General features: G+C 35.4%; 1 long non-coding RNA gene across 1 annotated transcript; it reads left to right on the top strand.

The window, feature by feature from the left end:
• The first annotated feature begins 5586 nt into the window (after positions 1 to 5586).
• Positions 5587 to 7205, top strand: LOC127074745 (uncharacterized). Its single transcript, XR_007786106.1, has 2 exons — positions 5587 to 6810; positions 6920 to 7205. It is a non-coding gene; the product is annotated as an uncharacterized LOC127074745 (long non-coding RNA).
• Positions 7206 to 24523: the final 17318 nt, after the last annotated feature.

Raw genomic sequence — 24523 nt, 5'->3', positions numbered from 1 at the left:
TCGCATCAAAATGGATATTGCATACTCTTTTCTGAAAATGTTTGTGGGGTCGCACGAGGGCGGAAAATAAGTTTGATGAGTTGAGTTCATTTTAAGCGGAGACAGACATCCAAGCAGGGAGCTCTACTGCAGTACTCGAATGCCCGAAAAGGAAGAGGCCTAAGCCCAATCACTCTCTTTTCATCCAAAAGTTTGTTTATGAAAATGTAGCAAATTAGGTCAAAGTTCATTAACGGAAGACGATTAATCAGGCATAGAGCTCTACAGTAGTGTCCAAATAATCGGGAAAGAGAAGGTCGATACCCAATCAATATTTTTCTTCTATAAGAGAAATGACCTAATTCTAGTAATTATTGTATTTTAATATGGAAGACGAATGTTTGAACATTGAGCTCTACAGCAGTATCCTAACATCTGAAACAGAGAAAGTCTAAACTTAATCAGTTTCTTCCATTTTTATTGTGAAAAGCTTTTGAAAATAGGGGGACGACTTAACATTGGATCAAGTGCCAGAAGTTGACTTATGAAAATAATTTGGATGTGGCGGGGGCAGTGCTCGACTTTGCAATCAATTTGGATTTGATTTGGAAAAAAGACTCGACGTTGGATCGAGTGTTTGTTTTTGTTCTTTTCTAAAAGGGTTGATTTTAATCTTCTGTTAATAATTAACTAGTACAGTAAAGTAAATGAAATCGTTAAATTTATTACACATATTTAGGAATGGGGGTACAGTTTATCGAATGGGGATACAACATGATAATTAAATTATATAAGCTTTGAAAGACAATTGAAAAAAATAAAAGAGTCTCGTTGTAAGAAGGCCCAAGAGAAAACCAAGGGACTCGAAATAAAATCAGAAATAAAATTAAAAGAAATTTAGCATAATGTTTAAGCAATCATAAAACGATTCATGTAAGAAACATCCTATCTGAGACCGGTTAACAAAATTTTATGCGTTTAAGCGATTTCGAGAGTTAAATTGAATTTTTAACTTCGAAATCACAAAGCAATGAAACCAAGTAGCAATCAAGCATATTATTATTACAATAGTATTACAAATTTTCACATCACAACTATCGTAATCGAAGAAGAAAGAAAGAAAAACAAAGAAATTCAACTTAATCCCAATCATAATAAAAAACATGGGATATAACTAGTAAAAAAAATTAAATGGGCCTTAGGTCTCATGTGAGATACAAACCCATAAGCACTAAGACATTTTGATCTACATTTTTCACTAAATATAAAGTAACTAAAAAAAATAGTAAAAAAATAAAATATAAAAAAGTAACATAAAGAAAAGAAAGAACTAAGACAAGCTTGAAATTTTTAGAGAAACAGTAACGAAATAAGAATGTAAAATGCAGGAAAAGCATATCCACCGCCAACGCTATTAAGTTTAGTTATTTCTGTCAAAAAGTTTTAATAAAAATGAAATCAAATCCACCACTAACAGTATCAAAGTTAGTTTTTAAAAACTCAATGAAAATGGAAAGAAACTCTAGCACTAATAGTATCAAAGTTAGTTTTTTTTAATAAAATAAAACTCAATAAAATGGAAGAAAAAAATCCATCAGTAACAGTATCAACGTTGAAAACCAGGTTGCAAAATCGGAAGAAATATGAACGTAAGCACTATTTCATTCAAACGACAAACTTGCTCATGAAGACCACTTTATTCAAACATGTAAGGTTCAGCAAATAGGAACTAAGATATATACCTTTGTTGGGTGTTGCGTTCCGACTTTGATGGTTGTTTGTTTGGATGCAACCGACGGTCCGATTGTGATCTCGAAGTTGATGCGATGTTGATCGAAAATGGTTTTTTTTATTTTGGTTGAATACGTGTGTTCGGTTATGAGAAAGAGCGTCGGAAAAGATGAAGGATGAGTTTATGGAGTGCTTATGTGAGTTATGTTCATGAGCTTATGGATATTGTGTGTTGTTTGTTGATGTAATTTTTTATGAACATGGATGAAATAAATTCAAAATGGAGGTGATTATTTGTAAGAAATTGGAAGTGTTATATTTTGAGGTGGAGGAATGGTTTGGAAAAGATGATGATGGTGACCATGTTCTTCAGGTTATTGTCGTGTTTTTTGATATTTCACTGTGTGTGTATGTGAGGAAAGGTAAACCAATACATATGGAGAGAGAGGTGTCCAAGTGGGCTGACTTTTGTGGTGAGAAAGATGGCCACGTGGCAGTTGGTTTGTGGAGGGAGAAGAAGATATTTGTTTACTCTTTTTTTCTTAAGTAACACTTAACTCTTAAAAAAAATTAAAACTTAAAAAAAAACATATAAATATAATATAATTAAAAGATTCAAATAAAATTATATTTAAGGACGTGATTAATTCTAAATAAATCTACTATTTAAATTGATTAAAAAAATTGAATAAAAAATGAACAAAACTCGGGCAAATAAATATTCGAAAAATAAAATTGAATTCACCAAAATTATCAATGTGAAATAAACTTTTCAGAAACATACATGTTTTGATTAAATTTTGAAATTAAAAATAATCGGTTGAAAGGCTCAGGCAGATAAAAATGCGATAGAAAAAGTAGTCGAAAAATTAAAATGAGCACACCAAGTTAAACTACACGAACCATAGATTAAGAAAACTGACGTCTTCAAGCTCAATTTTGATAATTTCCGCCCTCTAATGCGACGTACAGTTGAGAAACGATGAGACCGATCTGTCTGTAGATCCAAAAAATTAACCTGGCTGAAATTTCAAGCACTATGCGAAACAAAATGCATGTTGTAACAAGTAATAAAATGCAAATGTCTGGTGAATGTACTGATTCAATGATTAAATAAATATAAACAGACAATGGATGCAAATGAATCACCCTTGAACCATTTGCTTCTCTTTCTCAAACACAAACAAAACCCTATACATATTCAGACAATGAAAACACTCTTGATTATCACCTTCTAAACCTCTAAAACAAGATGCAACAGAATAAATTATGCACTGAGATTGAGAAATCAAGTCTTTCGACTTCTCAATCAACATATGACTGAATGAATATTATCAAGATCAGATAAAATGCCAGAACTCCTAACTTTTTATATAAACTATGATAAATGTTTTTTAACTAATGAAATACACGACAAAAATGGATCGGTTCATGCTATGCTGATGCAAGCGAAAAAACCCAGGGTAAAATTTAGGGTATGACAGTAGGTAGTTGTAATTCTTATTTGATATCCTTTCCCCAATTGGTCATTCTTACCCAGTAACTGGTAATGAATATACCTCATTTTTCCTCAGCGAGTCATCCTTGATATGTTTACCCTAATCGATAACAAATTTCCCTCTATCGGAGTGTATTATCTTCTTACCTAGTAACCGATAGTAGATAATCAAATCCCCTTTTATATGAATATTTCAGCTTTTTTTTATTGACGTACTTCCCCAGCGGGTGTTTCTTGCGGTATTGGTGTTATCCCAATATATACAGGTTTCCTTTATCCCCAATCTGAGTCTTTCCATTTATTTATTTTCATGGAAAATCCCTCGTATCACTAGTGATTTTCAAGTCGTAGCCTGGCCTACGTGTCGCACCTCGAAAAAATGCGATCCCTCGCGATGGACGCGGAAAAATGTTCGAACAGAGTCGCCACCGAACTTTATTTATCCCAATGAAGGGATAGGAAAATATCGATAAAACCTTTATAAAAATAGAATAATGGTCGTCCCAACCATATTCGGGTTCGGGAGTCGATTACGCAAGGGGAAGGTATTAACACCCCTCATGTCCGTTGTACTCAACGGGAACCTCTTCGTCTAATTTGCTATTTGAATGTTAGTTGAATGTTATTCGCTTTCTTCAAGTGATTAGAATTGATAGTAGAGATGTGTGAAGACCTCAAAAGGAGAACGAGGAGGTTTTTTATTAGTTTGCTCGCGAAGATACATCAATCTCCTTCCTACGTATCCTTATGGTGCAATAAGGAAATCAGAGCATTCATAGTTCGGGGACTACGATTGGTTGGTGTTTTTTATGAATAACTGTGTAGATTGCATTCTAAAGGCTAAACGTTGGCTTGTCTACTCTCGGCGGAGGCTTAAGCACTAGTTTGTTGTGCGCATTAGAAAGGATTAACAGTGTTCTTTGTGAAAAGAGTTTTGGTCACGCGGGGTGACAAGTTGAATTGATATGTTTGATGTTTTGTTTGAATTGGTTTTGATCGCACGGGGGAGAGAAATTAGGTTTGATGTTTTTAGAATATTTTGAAGAATGACAAAAGATTGAGCAATATGATGCACACCAATCGTTCAATTCTTTCTAGGAATAGTGAGGTGAACGCCTTCTATTTCCATTTTCATTCGAATTATTATCGAAAGTTGTTTGCGGATGTCGAATATGCACGGTAGTGAGGCGTGCGCCGCCCACTTGCTTATTTAAGGAACAATGAGGCGTGCGCCACTCATTCCTTTATCCAATGTTCACTTAGTGTGTTTTAATCGGAAGTCGATAATTTGAGCAATACGGCGAGCGCCAATTATTCAAATATTCGATAAATGATGAGGCGGACGCCTCCCGTTCTTTTATCATCCAGAATTTAATTTAAAAAATATGTTCTTAGTAGTTGTATTGATTTGGATATGCACGATTTATGTTTTAATTAAATGACGAGAAATTGAGCAATGTGGCAGGCGCCAATCGTTCAATCATTCGCGGGATGGTGAGGTGCACGCCTCCCATCTTTTATCATCCGGAATTTAGAATTAAAAGATCTTAGGATTTGTATTAATTTGCAAGAAATGATTTGAATATCGTGGTTGAAGTCTTAATTGGGAATCGATAATTTGAGCAATATGGCGAGCGCCAATCATTCAATTATTCGAGAGATGGTGAGGCGAACGCCTCCCATCTTTTTTATCCGAAGTTTAAAAATGTTTTTTTAGAAATTATATTAATTTATCTTGAATAAAAATACTCGACATTGGATCGAGATTTGAGTTCGAGTTTGGTGAATAAATTATGGTGAATCAATCATCTACTCGATTAATTAATAACCTAATAGGTCTCATTGTAAGAAAGCCCAAGAGCAAGCTATGTGAGGTTGATGGCGATGCTTAAAAGCAATCGACTTACCAGGGTGTGGTAATAGGCTAAACTTTGAATCGAGAATTATGATTTTTCTTTGAAGTTGGTTGAAATGGTTTTGAAGCAATGAAATTTGAAATGATTTGTCGTGATATTAACACATGTAGTAAATTAATTCATACGCATGAATAAACAAACATAAAATAATAATGCACACAAATCTCACAAAATTAGTAATTATCTAAATTATAATCAAATAATAAACGGTGGTGATAATAATAAGATTAATCAATTAAATAGTTAATGGATTATTTAAATTATTGTTAGCTACCAATAATAACCATAGACCAAGGAAGACAAATTATACAAGGTAAAAAATAAAAGAAAACGGGCTTTGGACCAAATGGGCTCATGTTGGTCGTACAGCAGTAAAGGCAAGGGGTGCGAAGAGCCATAGTGAAACTGGGCCCAAAATCAGAGGCCAATTCCCAAGGGAAAGTCCAAAACACTCCGGTCAAACCTTTTGACCTTAGGCCAACAAAATCTGACCGTCTGATGCAAGGAATTGACCTAGTCAGATGATCAGAAGGGAGGAACAGATTGGGGGACACCGTCATATGGTGGGGGATCCGTACGGGATCCCTTGGTTGACCTACCAGTCCACCCGCGTGGCAGGCTCAAGGAGGGCCACTTGGCCCACATGCGCAGCGACAAAGTGAGGTAATAAAAACCTCCCTCCACTGAGATTGAGTTCATTTGGAGAACTCAATTCTATCTCCTCAGTTTAAAACCAAAGAACGATCTACAAATAAAACCTCCCTCCTCCAATCAGCCTGCCGGAGAAGGCAGTGGTTGTCGGCCAATAGTGGCGGCGCCACCTTCTTCTCCGGCGAACCACCACTCAAAAACCTGAACTTCAAACACTAACCCTACTTTGTTTTAGCCGGAGAATCCAAATCCGGCCTTAACTCTTCCTAAATCCTCCTCAAATGTCTGGATCGGCCCACTCAACAAGACGAAGATTCAAATCTCCGACGAAAACAAACTCTCAACGCAACCCCACAAACCCTCGATTCCTTCTAACAGACAAATCAAAACAAAATCAACAACATGAAATACTTCAAAAAAAATAAACCCTAATATCGAAATTAAAACCTTCACAGTAGCAATCATTAAAGGGCTTCTACTCAGTTTGAAAAGGAAAATATAATGGCTTAAAGGTTTCAAGTAAAAGAGGGAGACGAAAGCTACTTGGTCGGAGCGGATTCGACAGTGAGATCTCCTTCGACGCTGTTCAGATAACTCCTTCCTTTGAACTTTCCCCTTCTTCTTCTTCTTCTTCTTCTTTGTTCTTCTGTGTTTGCTATTAGTTTTTTGTGTTGGTCTACGCTCATCTACGTTAGAGTTTCAGCGTGAAACTCTAATATAGATTTAAGAAATCGTGAGCTTTTCTAAAAAGTTTTCTTGGGAACTTTTGCAGAATAACCGTCCTTTTTCTTAATGACCGAACGCCCTCTCTTATAGATGGGTGCGTGTGATGTCTTTCGATTGGGAGCTGGCAGGGATTATAGGATCATTCCGTTAGATTTTCATCTCCCTGCGATTTGGTGAATCTTGCCAATCTATTATGATTGAATTCGTTTATTTTTGTTTGTAGTGAGGTCTTCATATCTGTCAAGCTTGGTTGGTCCCCATTAACAAATGATTTTCAACTTTTCAATATCTCTTCGCTATCTCAAGCTGGTATTTACTCCTTTCCTTTTGACTTTGGTTGACAATCCAAATGGCTATGTATACTGCTTATCATGAAAACGCAGGATTTTATTGAATATGTCCTTTGTTTTTCTTACAGGTTATGCACAAGTCTTCTTGGTGCGAGCCCGAGGAGGATGACGATAAAGTGACTTGCACACTTAGCATGAATTTAATTCAATGCAAGTTATGGTCTTGGTTTAACACACTCTCTCTAGTTGGATGGATTCAAGTTGCACGACATTCTTTTGGTCAAAACTTGGTTTTGCAATTTGTAATTAAATATCATACCTATTCCTAATCATGATTTTGGAACAGTAACGTGTATAAGTTCCCATTCATATGTATGGCTCTAAATTTGTGTAAAGAAAGAACTTTGAATTGTATTCGGTGCACATAAACAACTCTTTGGATCATTTAAGCAACTTACAAACATGTTTTAAAAATGTAATATTAATTTCAGAACTCTTTAACCAATGGTAAGCGAGGGTGTAATTATTAGGAGGCCAAATGAAACGTGAACTTGCAATAAAGCAAAACGCCATTCAATAATTGTTTAGCAAGCAAAATGAACTTACAGTATTTGGCACATGCTAACAAAAGAATTAAACTTGGATTATGTCATATGGTTACCACTTAAAACTAAAGGCCCACAAATGAATAATGAAATAATGATAACCAAATCATCGACCATGTGAGGGTAGTGCTAAACTTGGGACCAAACCTCACGCCTTACCAGAACCCGGATAAAAATAAGCTGCCATAAATCCCCAGATTTGAAAATGATCATGTTAAGAACGTGTCATGCATTTTGAAGTGATTAAATGAACATATCCAAAGTAAGAACAAGTCATGAGCTATGAATAAGGAAAATAATCAGATAAGCTGCCATAAATTAAGGAAAGTAAATGAAATTCCATGGAACCAAGAACTTAGACTAGAACCAATAGCCATGAACAAGTGCATACTGAATGAACCCATATAAATGAGATCAAGCTATGAATGATGAAGAGTTTAGAAGAACATAAGGTTGGGAAGCCACACAAAGATTGCTAGATATGATTAGGGTTTGCGAAGCTTTGAGCAAGTAAAGATCCCTGAGTTTCAAGTCTATGCATTATGTTCACTGGTTATGAATGCTAATGAAGGTTTAAAAAATGTCGGGACAAAATTGGGGTATGACAGTTGCCCCTATTTAATTAACTTGAACTAGAAGGTAAGAATGACAACCGTCTTCATACATTCGTGGTGGAAGGTAATTGAATACGAAAAAAACCCAAATTTTGTCCTTTGAAATGCAATGGAGAAATGTAGAAAGAAAATGCAACGAGTCCTAACAACACCAAGGTATTAAGGGTAGAATGTCAAGTCAATGTCAACCCTCAAGTCGACATTTGAATCCTACAAGGGTCGTTATTGACATAAGTACAATGGTGAGACTAAAATTGAAAAGGTTTTCTGGCACCAAAAGGATGATAGTGGAGTTAATTGCTACCATCAAAAGGATGATAGTGATTCACTATGATTTTCCGGATCGTCATCACCAAAAGGATGATGGATAAACCAAGCTTTAAAGGTAGTCATCACCAAAAGGGTGATGGTTATAGTAGCAACAACAAAGATCGCCATCACCAAAAGGATGGTGGTGAGATCAACAACCAAACTGGCTATCACCAAAAGGATGAAAGTTAGATACAATTCAAAGATCACCGTCGCTAAAAGGATGAGGGTACGATCGACAACAAAACTGGTTATCATCGACAGAATGATAATAAGTCAATAACTTCAACGGTCACCGTCACCAAAAGGATGAAGGTAAGATTAATAACAAAACTTGATACCACCAAAAGGATGATAATAAGTCACAACAATCAGCATCACCAAAAGGATGAAGGTAAGATTGAATAACACAACTTGTTATCACTAAAAGGATGACAATAAGTCAGCGACCATCATCACCAAAAGGATGAAGGTAAGATCAAAACAAAACTTGTTATCACCAAAAGGATGATAATAAGTCGACAATCACCATCACCAAAAGGGTGAAGGTACTATCAAGTGACATAACTCGTTACCACCAAAAGGATGATAAAAAGTCAACAATCACCATCATCAAAAGAATGAAGGTAGGATCAAAACAAAACTTGTTATCACCAAAAGGATGATAATAAGTCAACGATCACCATCACCAAAAGGATGAAGATATGATCAAGCAACAAAACTTGTTACCACCAAAAGGATGATACTAAGTCAACAAAACCAATGATCACCATCACCGAAAGGATGAACGTAAGATCAAAATAAAACTCGTTACCACCAAAAGGATGATACTAAGTCAACAAACCCAATGATCACCATCACCAAAAGGATGAAGGTAAGATCAAAACAAAACTCGTTACCACCAAAAGGATGATAATAAGTTAATAAGTCTAATGATCACCATCACCAAAAGCATGAAGGTAAGATCAAACAACGAAACTTGTTATCACCAAAAGGATGATAATAAGTCATAACAACTTAAATGATCACCATCACCAAAAGGATGACTGTTAGATCAGAACAAAACTTGTTACCACCAAAAGGATGATAATAAGTCAACAATCACCATCACCAAAAGGATGAAGGTAAGATTAAACAACAGAACTTGGTACCACCAAAAGGATGATACTAAGTCATAATACCTTTGAATATCGCTGACACCAAAAGGATGACAGTCGGATTGAACTTTCTCAAGGTCACAGTCACAGAAAGGGTGATAACTTAAACCAAACTTCATAACCTCTATCACCAAAAGGATGATGTTTAGATCGAACTGGACGTCCTCACCGAAAGGATGATGATTAAACATAATAACAGAGACCACCATCAACAAAAGGATGACGGTTTGAACCAAAATGACAAAGATTGCTGACACCAAAAGGATGACGGTAAGCTATAATAATTACAGAGGTTGTCGTTCACCAAAAGGATGAAGGTTGGGACAAAGCTTCAGGGATTGCCGACACCAAAAGGATGACGGTAATATCAAACGACAAAACTTATTACCACCAAAATGATGATAGTAAGCTTTAATAATGAGAGATCGCCATTCACCAAAAGGATGAAGGTTGGACCAAAACTTCAAGGATTGCTGACACCAAAAGGATGACGGTAAGATTAAACGACAAAACTTGTTACCACCAAAAGGATGATAGTGAGAAAAATATTTGAAAAAGTAAGGCTGCTAACAAAGTTCAATAAACCTGACTTGTTGGGTAGTATTGGAACATTACTGGGTAAGACTTGCTTTGGGATATCAACAACAAAAGGTTGCAGAACAACACTCTGAAAAGATGTACTTTCCATCAACAAAAGGTTAAAGGAAACAGCTCATTGAGGAACGCTCAATGAAAAATAGACGAGTTTTGGAATTTATCCAAAGAAATCACTGACTCTACTGAGGATGACATCTCAATAACAAAAGGTTAAAAGATGCAACTCAATGGGGAACACCCAAAAATACCAGGTAGGAACTTACTCAGAGAAAATTGCAAATGACTCAACCGAGGGTTGGCCTGGATGCCTACGACTAAACCTTGGATCTTGATTCGTGTTATATGCGTAAATGTCATGTATGTGTTATGTATGAGGTGGTGCATGCAATGCATGTTTGAATGCAAAGGATGATTGGTTTGTTTGGGGATTGGTCTCCTTTTTTCAAAGGCGACGTATTCTCTGGAAACCAATGTTGGTTGTATTTTTTTGTGTGTGGGTGCCAGCCAGGTGGACTATGGGTTTTTTTATAACTGTCAATGAGGGTTGGATGTTGGTTGGTGAAAGGATCTGACTTCCCGACACTCGGTAGTTGATGATGTGATGAACAAATAATAGAGGGGGTGTAATACCCCAAAATTTACGCTTCATTTTTCATGGAAGCATGGGATTGTGTTTCACATTGCATTAGCATCATACTAGGTCATACTCATTGCATATTGCATCAGTGACTTGGGAAATCAGGGTTTGATTGACCACTCCTTAACCAGAAGGAGCCCACATAGAGTAATACTGAGAACTGAACTTCATTCTCCAAATATACAAGTCTCAAGGGGTTCCATATGTCCTATTATGGTCCCCAGTTCATCAGTGGAAGATTCAGAGCTCTCAGAGTGTGCATCTGCACTTAATCAGAAACTAGGGTTTCATGGATATCTGCAACAGGCCATGTTTGGTTGGAAGTGAAAGGGATCATTCATGTCATGATTATAGAGGCATCTTGGCCTAAGAAGATCCACAATTATCACAGAGAGATCCATTGGCAATCAGTGCAATCAGTTCCTAGTCATTTTTGCCCTAAAACTAGGGTTTGGTATAAAATCGGTTTATTTCTGATTCCTTGGGTGAAACTCTTTTCCATGGCCCTCCATATGTCCACAAGGGTCTACATACAAAAAATCAGCTCTTTATTTGAGCCAGAGGTGCTTCAATTGATCAATGGAATCGAGAATCAGACAGTTTGGGAAAAGTCAACTGTGGGGCCAGAAAAGTCAACTTCTGACATTTTGAAAGTGGAATCTCAAAATTCATGCCTAAGGAAGCCTACATGTGAAATTTGATCAAGTTTGGATCATGGATTCATCATTTAATCAGGAGTTGGAAAAGTTACCAAATTTGGAAATAGTTGACTTTCCATTTAGGGCAAGTTTTTATGGTTTTTGCACCCACTTTAAGCCCATTTTCCACCACGATGCAAGCTCCATTTGAAACTTTCTCCAACAAGGAAGTTGTTCCTCTTGTTCCAAGATTTCTAGAGATATAAAGTTTGTTTCATTTGAATTAAAATTGAGAAAGTTATGCTTGGTCAAAGTAAGACATTATTTTAGGACACTTCGAAAATTTTCTAAGTCCAAAATCTTCAAGATTTGTCAAGACTTATGGGCCAGATTTCTTGCACTTCAAGGCATATTTTGAAAATACTTTCTTCGTGACAGTTGTACCTTGCTATGTACTCTTTCACATCCTTTTGGAATCATCCCATTTGGATCATTGGTTTGAAAGATACACTCATCTAAAGTTGGTATCATAGACTGAATTTTTTTACAGCATTTAGGCCAAACTGGCCCAACCATTTTGCAGCTATGGAACCTGAACTTTATGGTCATTTTTCACCTCTTTCCACTCATCATTTTAATTTATGTTCAACATGAAAGATGTTAAGCTTCATGCCCTCTTTCTACTGTTTGCATTGTCTTGCCATTTGGTCATGTATACATCAAGATACAAGGTCATAAAGTCACCCTCTTGAACTTATTTCCAAAACCATGTCATGTTGCACAAACCAACCAACACACTTTTTACCTCATTTGGCCATTTGCTTTATGTTCATTCACTTAAATTTTGCTACATTTAGCCATTTCTTTTCACACCTCATTTTTGCACCTTTTGCACATAAACTCAAACAAACATTTCAAGCCCATTAGCCATCATTAAACCCTACATATTTAAACATCAAAAACCCTAATCTGAGTGGTGGCTGCTGTATTTTCAAGGCAAGGCAAGAGGAAAAAGACCAAGTTGCATTCCCTTCCATTTTCACAAGTTTCTTGAAATTTCAAAGCTTCCATTTTTCTTCCATCCTCTCCAACATCAAGGGGCAGTGGACCTTACATCCACTAGGTAAGCATCTTTTCACTCTCTTCTATGGTAATATTTCATGCTCACACCATGCCATGCTTATGCTTACTACTTGCTTCTTTCATGCTACCCATCCATGTTTCATGTTAGTTTTCATTTATGCCATGTTTGTTTGCCATTATTTCCATGCTTATTTTTTATGTTGTTATCGTGCCATGCTTGTCCATGAACCCTTCAATATGAGACATTGCTTTTAAGTTGAAGTTTGTGACATTATTTTTTGTTGAATCCGGGTGCATGAAGCCCCCTTGTTGTTCGCTTTTCTACATGATAAAGCCATTATTTTCAATGAAACAAGATGCCATTGTGTTCTACTCGTTTCAAACTTGAACTTTGATTTTTACATCATCTCATTTGGAGCCCTGAGTTGTGAGATATTTGGATTGGAAGTTTGAAAAAATACCCTGCCATTCCCGCGCCCCATGCATGTTATTAGGATTTTTTATTTTCCATGGGAGAGGCGGACACGTGTCGCGCCGTTATCCGTCCGATCGCGTGCTCGCCATGAGATCTCCATCGTCCAACATTATTTTTGTCCTATATGACTTAATGAAGCCATGACCGATCGATGGCAATGTCCACATGATTTATTCCAATGTACATTTTATTATTTGTGTCACATGCTGGATAATACCTGGATCGGACTGGGCCTTCATGCGCGCACACTATCCACACCCCCTGCATTCAGGCCCACTAACCCACATCTCTCCATTTTCATTTCATTTTTCTTTTTTAATTCACTTTTTTTATTCTGTTTTGTTTTAATTATTTAAAAATATTTTATTTATTCATAAAAATACCAAAAAATATTTTTTACTTTCCTTAATGTTTTATTTAATTTATTTAATTTTTATTTTCATATTTTATTTAATGTTGATATTTTATTTTAATTATTTATTTCAAGTGGTTCTTTTAAGCATACATTTTTTCATTTATTTTATTTTCATGACTTAGAATTATTTTTAACTTCTGATTTTTGGGATGAGGGTTGACCAATGTCTCATGGTCAACCTGACCTTTTATTGGAATTTTATTTCCCATTTTTAATTTATTTTGGATTTATTTTTGACCTAGTTTGCTTGGTTGACTTTACATTTGACTTCTGTTTCATTTCAATTAATTTATACATCAATTTTCATTATTTTTGAAATCTTTTTGGGGGATGATGATGTACCGACCCCACCTTATTTAGTTTAATTTTTCATAATTTTTGTGATTAATTTACTATTTATTCTTGATTTATTTCTAACCTAGTCTTGTTGCTTGACTTTTGGTTTGACCTTTGTTTTGATTCAATTAATTCAATAACCAATTTTCATTATTTTTGAAATCTTTTTGGGGGATGATGATGTCCTGACCCCACCTAACTTATTTTAATTTTTCATAATTTTCTTGATTAATTTACTATTTATTTGATAATTTTTAAGTTGACTTGACTTTTCAGTTGACTTTTCCATGATTGATGTTTGACTTAGGGATTGCTTATGGCAATTGAAGAGATCTTTTGATCCTCCCTTGTTCATCTCATATGCCATGTATTAGAGGCCTTTCATCTTGATTTTATTTGATCCTTGCATAATTTCCCGATTAAATTATTCAGTGATACTTTGTGTGCATAGTTTCACCTGTCTAATTCATCTGACATTTTTTATACTTGTTTCTTTCATCCATGCTTCTATTGTTTGATTGCTTAACATGTTTATACATCCCATACATTGTCTAATGCTTCATTACTTCATTCTTTGATTATTTGATTTGATCATACACTTGTTTATATATCTGACTTGATTGCTAACTGTGGCCTACTTGTATGGTGTATGAGGCATATATTATTATTGTCTGATTGCCATGAAGAACCCCCATTCATAACAAATGTATCCCTCTCCCATGAATTGTATAATGTTTATTATTTCATTCTTTATTCATCTGTTAATGCAAGAATTAAAACGAACATCCGATAACCATTTCAAAACAAGATCAAAAGCTCGATCCAACGTCGAGTAATCATTTTCAAAACTTAACAGAACCAGCACGTATTCATCCATCCTTTTGTAAGTCGATTGCTTCATGCATCACCATTTCTCTTGTAAGTTGATTGCTTCATGCATCACCATCTACCACCTGTAAGTCGATTGCTTCATGCATCGCCATCTACCCTTACCCCTGGTTCCTCTCCTTGCTCCATTCGTCGATTCTTGATCCGTTTAGGTAGCACCCATTAGGTAGAACCCTTTGTATGATAACATAGGTAGAATTACCTTATTCTTTTGTATGATAATATGGGTAGAATTCCCTTATTCTTTTGTATGATAACATAGGTAGGATCCCCATATTCTTTTGTATGATAACATAGGTAGAATTCCCTCTCTCTTTGTATGATAACATAGGTAGAATTCCCTTATTCTTTTCATGCTAACATTAGGTAGATGTTCCTATTTGTAAATCCTAACACATAGGTCCACATTGCATGACAACACTAGGGCAGAGCTCCCCCACTTTTAGACCTTCCGTGTGTCTCCGATCTTGTGGCATGTAGTTCGTTCTATTGCAAAGAGGTAACTGCCTAAGACTCGATTCAGCGAGCTGCGACACCTGCTGCTAGGACGTGAACACATTGCCCACTCTCCTTTGACACAACTGGTGTCCTCCTTTGTAAGTCCATGTTTAAATGGCAATCCCTATGTAGCCGAACTACGGCAACTCTGATTCTCATGCTCAGATGAGATACGTAGGCATAAGATGCGATGTCTTGCCGAGTTCCTTTTTGACTGACAACTAACAACTAATCCTTGGTTGCTTTCTCCCTCGTTGCGATTCTTTTCTCTCGCCCTCGTTGTGATCGAGACCTTCCCTTTCTCTTGCCCTAGTTGCAATCGAGACCCTTGTTCTCGTAGTTAGTTGAACTACGTTTTGCTTTGATTCTCATTCCCGATGAGATACGTAGGCATAAGACGCGATGTCTTAGCGAGCACACTTCTCTTTCACCCATAGGTAGCCGAGCTACGAAGACTCTGATTCTCATATCCAGATGAGATACATATGCAGTGGATGCGACATCCGTGCGAGTCATTTTCTTTTGACCTTTTCTTTTAGTAAATAGTACATTAGATAAACACAAACCCTTTAGACAAGAACAACAAGACTGGATCCCGTAGAGTACTACGGATGCGTAGGGGTGCTAATACCTTCCCTTCGCATAATCGACTCCCGAACCCAAGATTTGGTTGCGAGACCTTGTCTTTTCCTTTCCTTTATCCAGGTTTACTTCGAGCGTTTCCTTTCCCTCCTTTGGGATAAATAACGCACGGTGGCGACTCTTCTATCTTTTCTTTTTTCGCCGGTTGTTTTTTCGCTTTCTGTTTTTTCGCAGGTTGCGACAGGGGGATACTCCTGGTGCCCCAAGTTTGATCTCTTGCTGATACGTTGTGTTCTTGCTCGGGAGGCGATCTCGACTTCTTCTTCTGAGATGTATAGCCAGCCTGTAATTGAGCATAGCGACATGACCAACGCATGATGATTATTCCTTTGATATGTCCCAAGGTTTCTTATCAAGATGTGATATTGTACTGGTATGAACTTTCGACATTTTGGTTGTGAATTCAAGCAGTTACTAGTGTCTAACACGGTCTGCTTGACCGACTTGAAGCTATGGAGGGAACTTTCCCCTTGCAACTTGTCTTGCCCCTGATTAGCCTTTGAGGGACTTGCCCCAGACGGGTTGGGTATTGAAGTGTTTTTTCTCCCTGATCAACCGATGCTTGGAGATTCGTCTTACACTGACTACTTCTTAAGTCATCATAATCAAAAGGTGTCATGCCCCTGATCCAAATGGAAAAATGTTCAACATCAAAGTTGTTACCCTCTATGTCACCTTTCCAAAGCATCCAATATCACTTCATTTAGACAAAAATTGATGGACTTGCACATGGTTCCTTTGTTGGGTTTGTTTTGGAAACTTTTTCACTCAAATGATTAATTCCTTTTGCATGCTTCCATGTAATGACTTCAGTACCAAATGTACACGAATTGGAAGTGGATTGCATCATTGGTTGGGCCTAATCCATGCACCCGTGCACAAACATTTTTATTTTTGACAATTTTTGGAATGGTGCAAAACTGAATCCCATGGCCTATAAATACAAGTGCATTGCCTCAAGAATAACATACACCCTGCCCAAGCCTTGCCAAGCCATCTCAGAACCCTACTCCATATAATTCTGTAAGACCCCAATTTTGACCCTAAGATCCCTCTTGCTATCTCATCATTTGCATTGGCTTTGGGATCACACCTTGGCATCCTCCTTACCCCTCATTCATTGGGTTTGCATGGGGAGCGATAACCAAGCACATTTGATTGTATCATACTTTATTTTTTCTTTTTTTACTAACCAAATTACCAAAAATATGTATATGTATAGCTTTGTTTCTTTTGTAAGTAGTGGTGTGCATCCACCTATGCCTCATCAAGCTCACAACTAGGGTTTGGGAACCTCATGACAAGAGATCAATCAAGGAAAGGTTCAAAATGGTTATAAACATCATATATAGATCCGCATGATCTTTATTTATCATTTTGATCAAGAATTCATCAAGAGTTTGAAGCTTGTTTACCTTGGAAGCCCTAATTCATCTGGGTATCTTGTGTGACTTCCTTAGCAAGTTTCTACAATAATTGGTTAAATATATCAAGGTATACTTCATTATAAATCATATTATGCATATATGATCCTCCATGAGTCCTAAAGATCAAGATAACTTCAAGTTTGCAAGTTGGTTCAAAGAGGTTGACCAGAGAAAGTCAACTGGTCAAAACTGGGGATCCCTAGACCCTATCTCCTGCAATGTTTGTCATATGAAAATTATTTGAAGAGAAACATTACTCTTTATGACATTACAAACAACTTTTATGTTGTCATCAAGATCTAGTTTTTCTTAGAAAATCATTTTTTATGGTGAAACATTATAGGTCATTTTGTTTGTGCCCTAGTTAGGAGGTCAACTTCCAAGGACCATAACTTGATCAAATTTTATGATATGAAAGCCATCCAATTTTCATGATTAATATCAAGATGTATTATCCAACTTTTATTCTTTGATAAATGTCAAATTCAACTTGCAAGGGCATGTTACACGAGGAAACATTATAGGTCATTTTGGGCCATCATCATTGAACAAGCAATTTTCCTCAACTTCTAAAATGCATAACTTCCTAATGAAAAATCCAAATGATGTAAAATTTGTGACTAAATTGAATAGGGATGATATATATATAACTTTAATGAAGAAACCATTTTCATTTGAAGTTCATAGCAAAAGTTATTCAAGGTGGAAGAAGTGGTCATTTGACTTTGTACTTAGAAAATTTTCAACTATGTTTGATTTCTTCAACTTCCATTTTAAAGTTCATCATGATAAAAGCTTCAAATGGAAAAGTGTTCAACATCAAAGTTGTTCCTCTTGATGTCAGCTTTCCAAAAAGTCCAAGATCACTTCATTTGGGCATGCATTGAAGGACTTGTGTAATGTTCCTTTGTTGGGTTTGTTTTAGAAAGTTTTTGGTTCAAGTGATCATTTATCTTTGCATGCTTACATGTGATGTTTTCAATATTCATTGTGCAAAAATAAGAGTGAGATTTCATCATGCTTTGGGCTCAAATCAACGCCCTTGCATCCATGCATCAATGTTACTATTTTTGGCCGAATTTTCAAGTGTGTGAAAAGCAATGCAAAACCCTATAAATACATGTTAATTGTGATCAGAAGGAGGATCCCTAGAGCCCAAGCTTTGAACCATTGCCTCCCTAACCTCTATTAAAGGATAAACTTGAAGATTTCACTTGAAATCGAGTTTCAATTCTCCTTCTGTTTTGAGATTGAAACTCCAAGAATCCAAGCCTTTCATTGATCCATTTTACTTCTTGCAAGCACCTAGATCGAGCCAAGGCAAATTGGAAGCAAGATCAAGTCAAATTGAAGCTACCCGGAGGTGATTTTTCTCAAACTTTTCTTCTTCGAGTCTCCCTCATTTCTCAACTATTTTGATTGATTATTGGTTGGCTGAAGACCTACCAATGTAGGAAATAAGATTGAGTTGCTTTAAGGTCAAATTGAAGCAACTCAGATCATGCACCTCAAATTTCAAATCCATGTATCTTTCAATATACTTGGAATTGGATGAAATGGAGGTCAGATTCGAGCTCCTGGGCATTTTTCCTTTGAAATAGTGTCCTTGTTTTTCAATTTCCATTTAGTTGAGGGTGGACCAGTCCGGTGAAGTCCACCGGAGAAGATGACTAGAGCTAGGGCTCCGGTGATGTGGTGAAGTGTCTCCAACCATCTGAAATGTTTAAAATGTTTTAATCCTGGCCCCCGCTTCTGATTACCATGCGTATACACGCGTTGAATGTGGAACATGATGGAAGCGCGCACTTGGCCATCAGATATGTCACCTCAATTAATGAGGGAGATCTAATGGCCCTTGTTTTTTCTCATTTTATTTTAATTTATGAATTTTCATTTAATCCTTTTATTTTTTTTAATTCATAATAATTTGATTTTTAATCTAAAAAATATGGGACTTTCACCAAAAATCTTTAAATATTTTTCTCTTCCATATTTTGAATTAAAATTATTTTTTGGATTAATTTTGGTATTTTTCATGAATTAAATGTTTTTGTGCATATTTTTTAATTGTTTTAAAATACTTCTGACTTTCCAAAAATCATGAAAGTTTTTGTCTAAGGTCCTTTGACCTTGTTTGGCCTATGATAAATCCTCTGACCATTTATTTGGAGTTTTGAATGGATTTGAGGGTTTGTCCAAATTAAAATGCATTTTAATTCACTTTTAATTTGATTTTTAATTGATTAAATATTTAAAAATTATGTTGAGCCACCTTTATGGTCTTGAGATGTTTAACTTTTTGTTTGAACTTTGGTCATGGTTGATTTGACTTTTGTTTGATCAAAACCATTGGATTTAGGGGATTGATGAAATGTGCATTTCACCTCCCAAAATGAATGGAGGGTATTGATCAATGAAATTCCTCTCATGATCAATTTGTGTTTCTGTTTCCCCTTACCTCTTCATATTCATCCCTATTCTTCCCCATTCCCTCATTTGACCAATGATTTCTCTTTATGTCTATATACTAATTGATTCATCAATGACCTTGTGTCAGATGAATTAATACAAGTCTGACTGAGATAGGTCCCTCCCATTTTCTTTTAGTGTGTGGTATGTTTTAGGATTTTGGTTCTTTGTACCAAATCTCTAACATGCATTGACACCTACATTTTTTATTGCCCGACCTTAGATAGTTGTGACTTCTACATAAGTCCAATTACGATTGCTTAACATAGAGCTAAATTTGATCAAGAAGGCATATCATTCTAGTAATTGAGATTGTAAGTCTCATATTCTTCATGGCATTGTGTGGAAACTTGACCTTTCTTCCTTTCATGAGAGCTAGTGACATACTTGTTGAATTATCCAAGTTGGAGCTCTTCTCATGGAATATGTCTTGGTTTAAGGATTCATACTTGTGAATGAATGGTTGAGTATTCTCCAAAGAATGACTTAATCAATTAAAACTCATCACTAACATTTGACTAACCATTGACTAACTCTTATTAATATTGCTTTACTTTCAAGTCATTTACTTTATGCAATTTAAATTTCAAGTACCTTTATCATTCACTTCCATTTACATTTCATGCAACTTGTTTATGTTTCAAGTCATTTTCACTTTGCTCACTTGAGCCATATCTTGTGATTGTATATATTGTTTTCTTGGTTTTATTTTATTTGTGGTCTTAGGACCTTAAAACACCTAATAACAACAAAAATCCTAAAAAACATTTGTTGACCTGTTGGGATTTGATTTGAATTTTTGGACATAGAATTAGGAAAAATCCCTATGCTAAAGGACTTGGCCAATGCCAACATTCAAGACTGAGCTATCTCTGTTTATGTCTTCATTTGATGCAAGACATTGGATTTCTTTGACTTATCTGATACTTTGTCTTTGTGCTTAATTGTTATTTTTGTTATTATTGTCTATGTCTGATGTTTTGTTCTGAGTTGATCAAGGAATATTTCATTTGCTATATTGGAAAACATTGAAGACTGCTAGCTATTGGAATACTTTCTTGGATATTATGGATATCTTTATTTGATGCCTTGGTCTTCATATGATTCTTGGATATTGCTTATTGCTTATTGCTTATTGCTTGCAAAAGTCCAAAGGAAAATGAGTTCCTATATGACATTCTTGTTTGTTGGATTGCATCCTATTGGTCATATCTTTTCAACTCTTAACTTTTAATTTTTGTTTAGGTTGGTCTCTTCATCTCCTACCACTTCTTTAATTTCAAAATCTCTCCCTCATTTCAAAAACTTTATTTGCTTGTGATTTAAAACTTATACATGTTTTAATGATTAGAAACTTTGGCCTTATGCCATTGAATTTTTTAAACTCTTTATTAAATCAAACTTGTAAATATACTTAACCATATTGACTTAAATTTCAAAAAGACAAAAAGAACTAACAACCTCATTCAAATGTTTGGCCTTTCTGTGCCTTTTTTCTTGTTAAACTTTTGTTAAAATCAATTCACCAATTTCTTTGAAATTTTTACCACGAACTACGGGGTTTTGATCCCTCATTTTTATGTTGGTACATAGGCATAAGACCGAAAGTCTTGTCAAACACAAAAATATAATTAATGAATTATTTTCTCATCCCCTCACTCTATATTTTATCAAACATCATTTTATACCAAAAACATATGCACACAAAAAGGGCTTCCTAGGAGTACCTAGGACACATTGGGTGCTAACACATTCTCTCTGTGTAACCAACCCCCTTACCTGTAATCTCTGGCATTTTACTAGTTTTTATTTGAAAACTTCTTATCTTCGGGTTTTGTTCGTACTTTTCCCTTTTCCTTTGGAAACAATAAAAGCGAGGTGGCGACTCTGGTTTTACTGACGTCAAGTTTATCCATAGCTTGATGGTCATGAATTTACCGCTACAGAAATTAAGTGGTGACTCTGCTAGGGAGTAGTCCTCAGTGGGTTTAGCCTACTTTTTGTGTGTATATATTTTTAAATTTTATTGTTTGTTTGTATATTATTATGTGATACTACGTCTGTTGTGCTTGGTGATCTTTGTGCAGTGATATAAGTTCTAACCTGAACTTGAGTGCAATCTAAGATAGGAGGGTGGTATAGTCATGTTGAATTTGAAGGAGTAGTCCTGAAAGAGTTGACATGAGATCCCCCACTCAGTGGAGACCTCTTTAGAATCACTAATGTTACACAAGTAATTTGTAGATAGGCATTACTTTCTCTAATTTGGGGGTCTGAGAAGCTGAGGATCGTAGAAGATTTAACCCAACTTGGCCTATTAAGGACGTAGTGCAGAGACTGTTCAAGTGTAGACTTGATAACAGTTGTTATGCGATACTACACTCAGATGACTTTCTCTTGAGAATACTATGGGTTGATGAGTCAATCATCATAATCTATAGTATCCGATATATGAGATTAAGACTCTGGGAACTGTTTAAAACATTATCTACATGTGTAGTGGTAAATTCATGACTATTAAGCTATGGATAAGCTTAACGTCAATAAAACCAGAGTCGCCACCACACTTTTATTGTTTCCAAAGGAAAGGGGAAAAGTACGAACAAAACCCAAAGATAAAAAGTTTTCAAATTAAAACTAATAAAATACCAGAGATTACAAGTAAGGGAGTTTGTTACACAGAGGGAAGGTGTTAGTACCCAAAGTGTCTTAGGTACTCCTAGGGAGCCCTTTTTTTATGTGTGTATGTGTTTTTGGTATAAAAGATGTTTGCAATAAATAGAGTGTGGGGATGAGAAAAGAATTCATTAATTATATTTTTGTGTTTGACAAGACCTTCGGACTTGTGCCTACGTACCAACATAAAAATGAGGGATCAAAACCTCGTAGTTCGTGGTATCAATTTCAAAATGAGTGGATTGCTTTTAATCAAAATTTGAGTTTAAAAGAGGCACAAAGGGCCCAAAAGTTTGAATGAATGTTAGTTCTTTTTGTCTTTTTAAATTTTAAGTCAATATGGTTAATATCATTTACAAGTTTGATTTAAGAAAAGAGTTTAGAAAAGACAATGGCATAAGGCCAAAGTTTCTAGTTTGCAATAAAAGTCTAAGTTTAAAAATCACAAGCAAAGAAAGTTTTTGAAAAGGGGGAAAGATTTGAAATTTAAGAAATGGGAGGAGATGAAGAGACTAATCCAAAGCATAAAATTAAAAGTTAAGAGTTGAAAAGATCTTACCAATGGGATGCAATCCAATAGACAAGAATGTCATATAGAAAATCCACTTCCCCTTTGGACTTTGAATCAAGCAATAATCAGCAAGCAATTAGCAATATCAAGCATCATGAGGATCAAGACATCAAATAAAGATAGCCACATCCAAGCAAACAAATCCCATAGCTAGAAGTCCTATTTGTCTTCTGATGTATCAGATGAAATACTCTTTGATCAACTCAAAATAAGATATTAGACACAAGATCAAAATAACAGTTGCATCAAGACCATATAGCAGATGAATTCAAGGGGATCCCAATACTTATATCAGATGAAATCTCAAATCACAAGAACTTGGTCTCAGAAATGTTGGCATTGGCCAAGTCCTTTTACATAGGGAATGTTGCCTAATTCTAAGTCCAATAGCTCAGATCAAATTCAAAAATCCACACAAACTTTTTTTTAGGGTTTCTGTTGTTTATTAAGTGCTTTAAGGTCCTAATACCACAAACACAAACAAATATATACAATCACAATATATGGCTCAAATGAGCAAAGTGAAAATGGCATAAACATAAACAAGTTAAATGATATGTAAATGACAAATGAAATGGTAAATGACTTGAACTTAAATTGCATAAAGTAAATGACTTGAAAAAAAAAGCAATATTAATACAAATTAGTCAAATGTTAGTTGATTAGATGTTAGTGGTGTTTTGTTTTTCAATTGATTAAGTCATTCTTTGGAGAACACTCAACCCTCTATTCACAAGCATGGATCCTTGAACTAAGACATCTTCCAAAGGAAGGAAAAAAGGCCAAGTTTCCACACAATACCATGAAAGGAGGGAGACTTACAATCCCACTTGCTAGAATGTTATGCCTTTAGGGTCAAATTTAGCTCTATGTTAAGCAATCTTAATTGGACTTATATAGAAGTCACAACTATCTGATGCTGGGCAATAAAAATTTAGGTGCTAATGCATGTTAGAGATTTGGTATGATGAACCAAACTCCTAAAACATACCACACACTAAAAGAAAAGATCAAAAGGATGAATCTATCTCATCCATACTTGTATTGGTTCATCTAATACAAGGTTATTGATGAACCAATTAGCCTTAGGATATTGAGAATTCATTGGTCAATGAAAAGGATGGGAGAGAATGGGATTGAAGATGAAGAGTTTTATCAAATTAAAATCATTCAATTATTTTGGGAGATGAAATGTACATTTCATCAATCCCCTAAATCCAATGATTTTAACTTCACAAAAGTCAAATCAACTTTGACCAAGGCCCAAACACATAGTCAAACATCACAAGTCAGTAAGAATGGCTTAACATAATTTCTATACAATTAATCAATTAAGAATCAAATTAAAAATGCATTTAAATTAAATTTAGTTTGGTCAAAACTTAAAACCTCTTCAAAACACCAAATAATTTATCCTAGGTCAAACAAGGTCAAAGGACCTTAGACAAAAAAATTCATAATTTTTGAAAAGTCATAAGTATTTTTAAATAATTAAAAATATGCACAAAAACAATTAATTCATGAAAAATATCAAAACTAATAAAATAAATAATTTTAATTCTGAAAATGAAAGATGAAAATATTTAAAGATTTTTGGTGGAAGTCCCATATTTTTTGGACTAAAAATGAAATTAATATGAATTAATCAAAATAAATGGATTAAATGAAAAATTAGAAAATATGGAAAATCAGGGG

This window comes from Lathyrus oleraceus, chromosome 4 (genome assembly GCF_024323335.1).
Source record: "Lathyrus oleraceus cultivar Zhongwan6 chromosome 4, CAAS_Psat_ZW6_1.0, whole genome shotgun sequence".
NCBI lineage: Eukaryota > Viridiplantae > Streptophyta > Magnoliopsida > Fabales > Fabaceae > Lathyrus > Lathyrus oleraceus.
The sequence above is the reverse complement of the archived record's forward strand: the minus strand, read 5'-3'. Positions and strand labels throughout refer to the sequence as shown.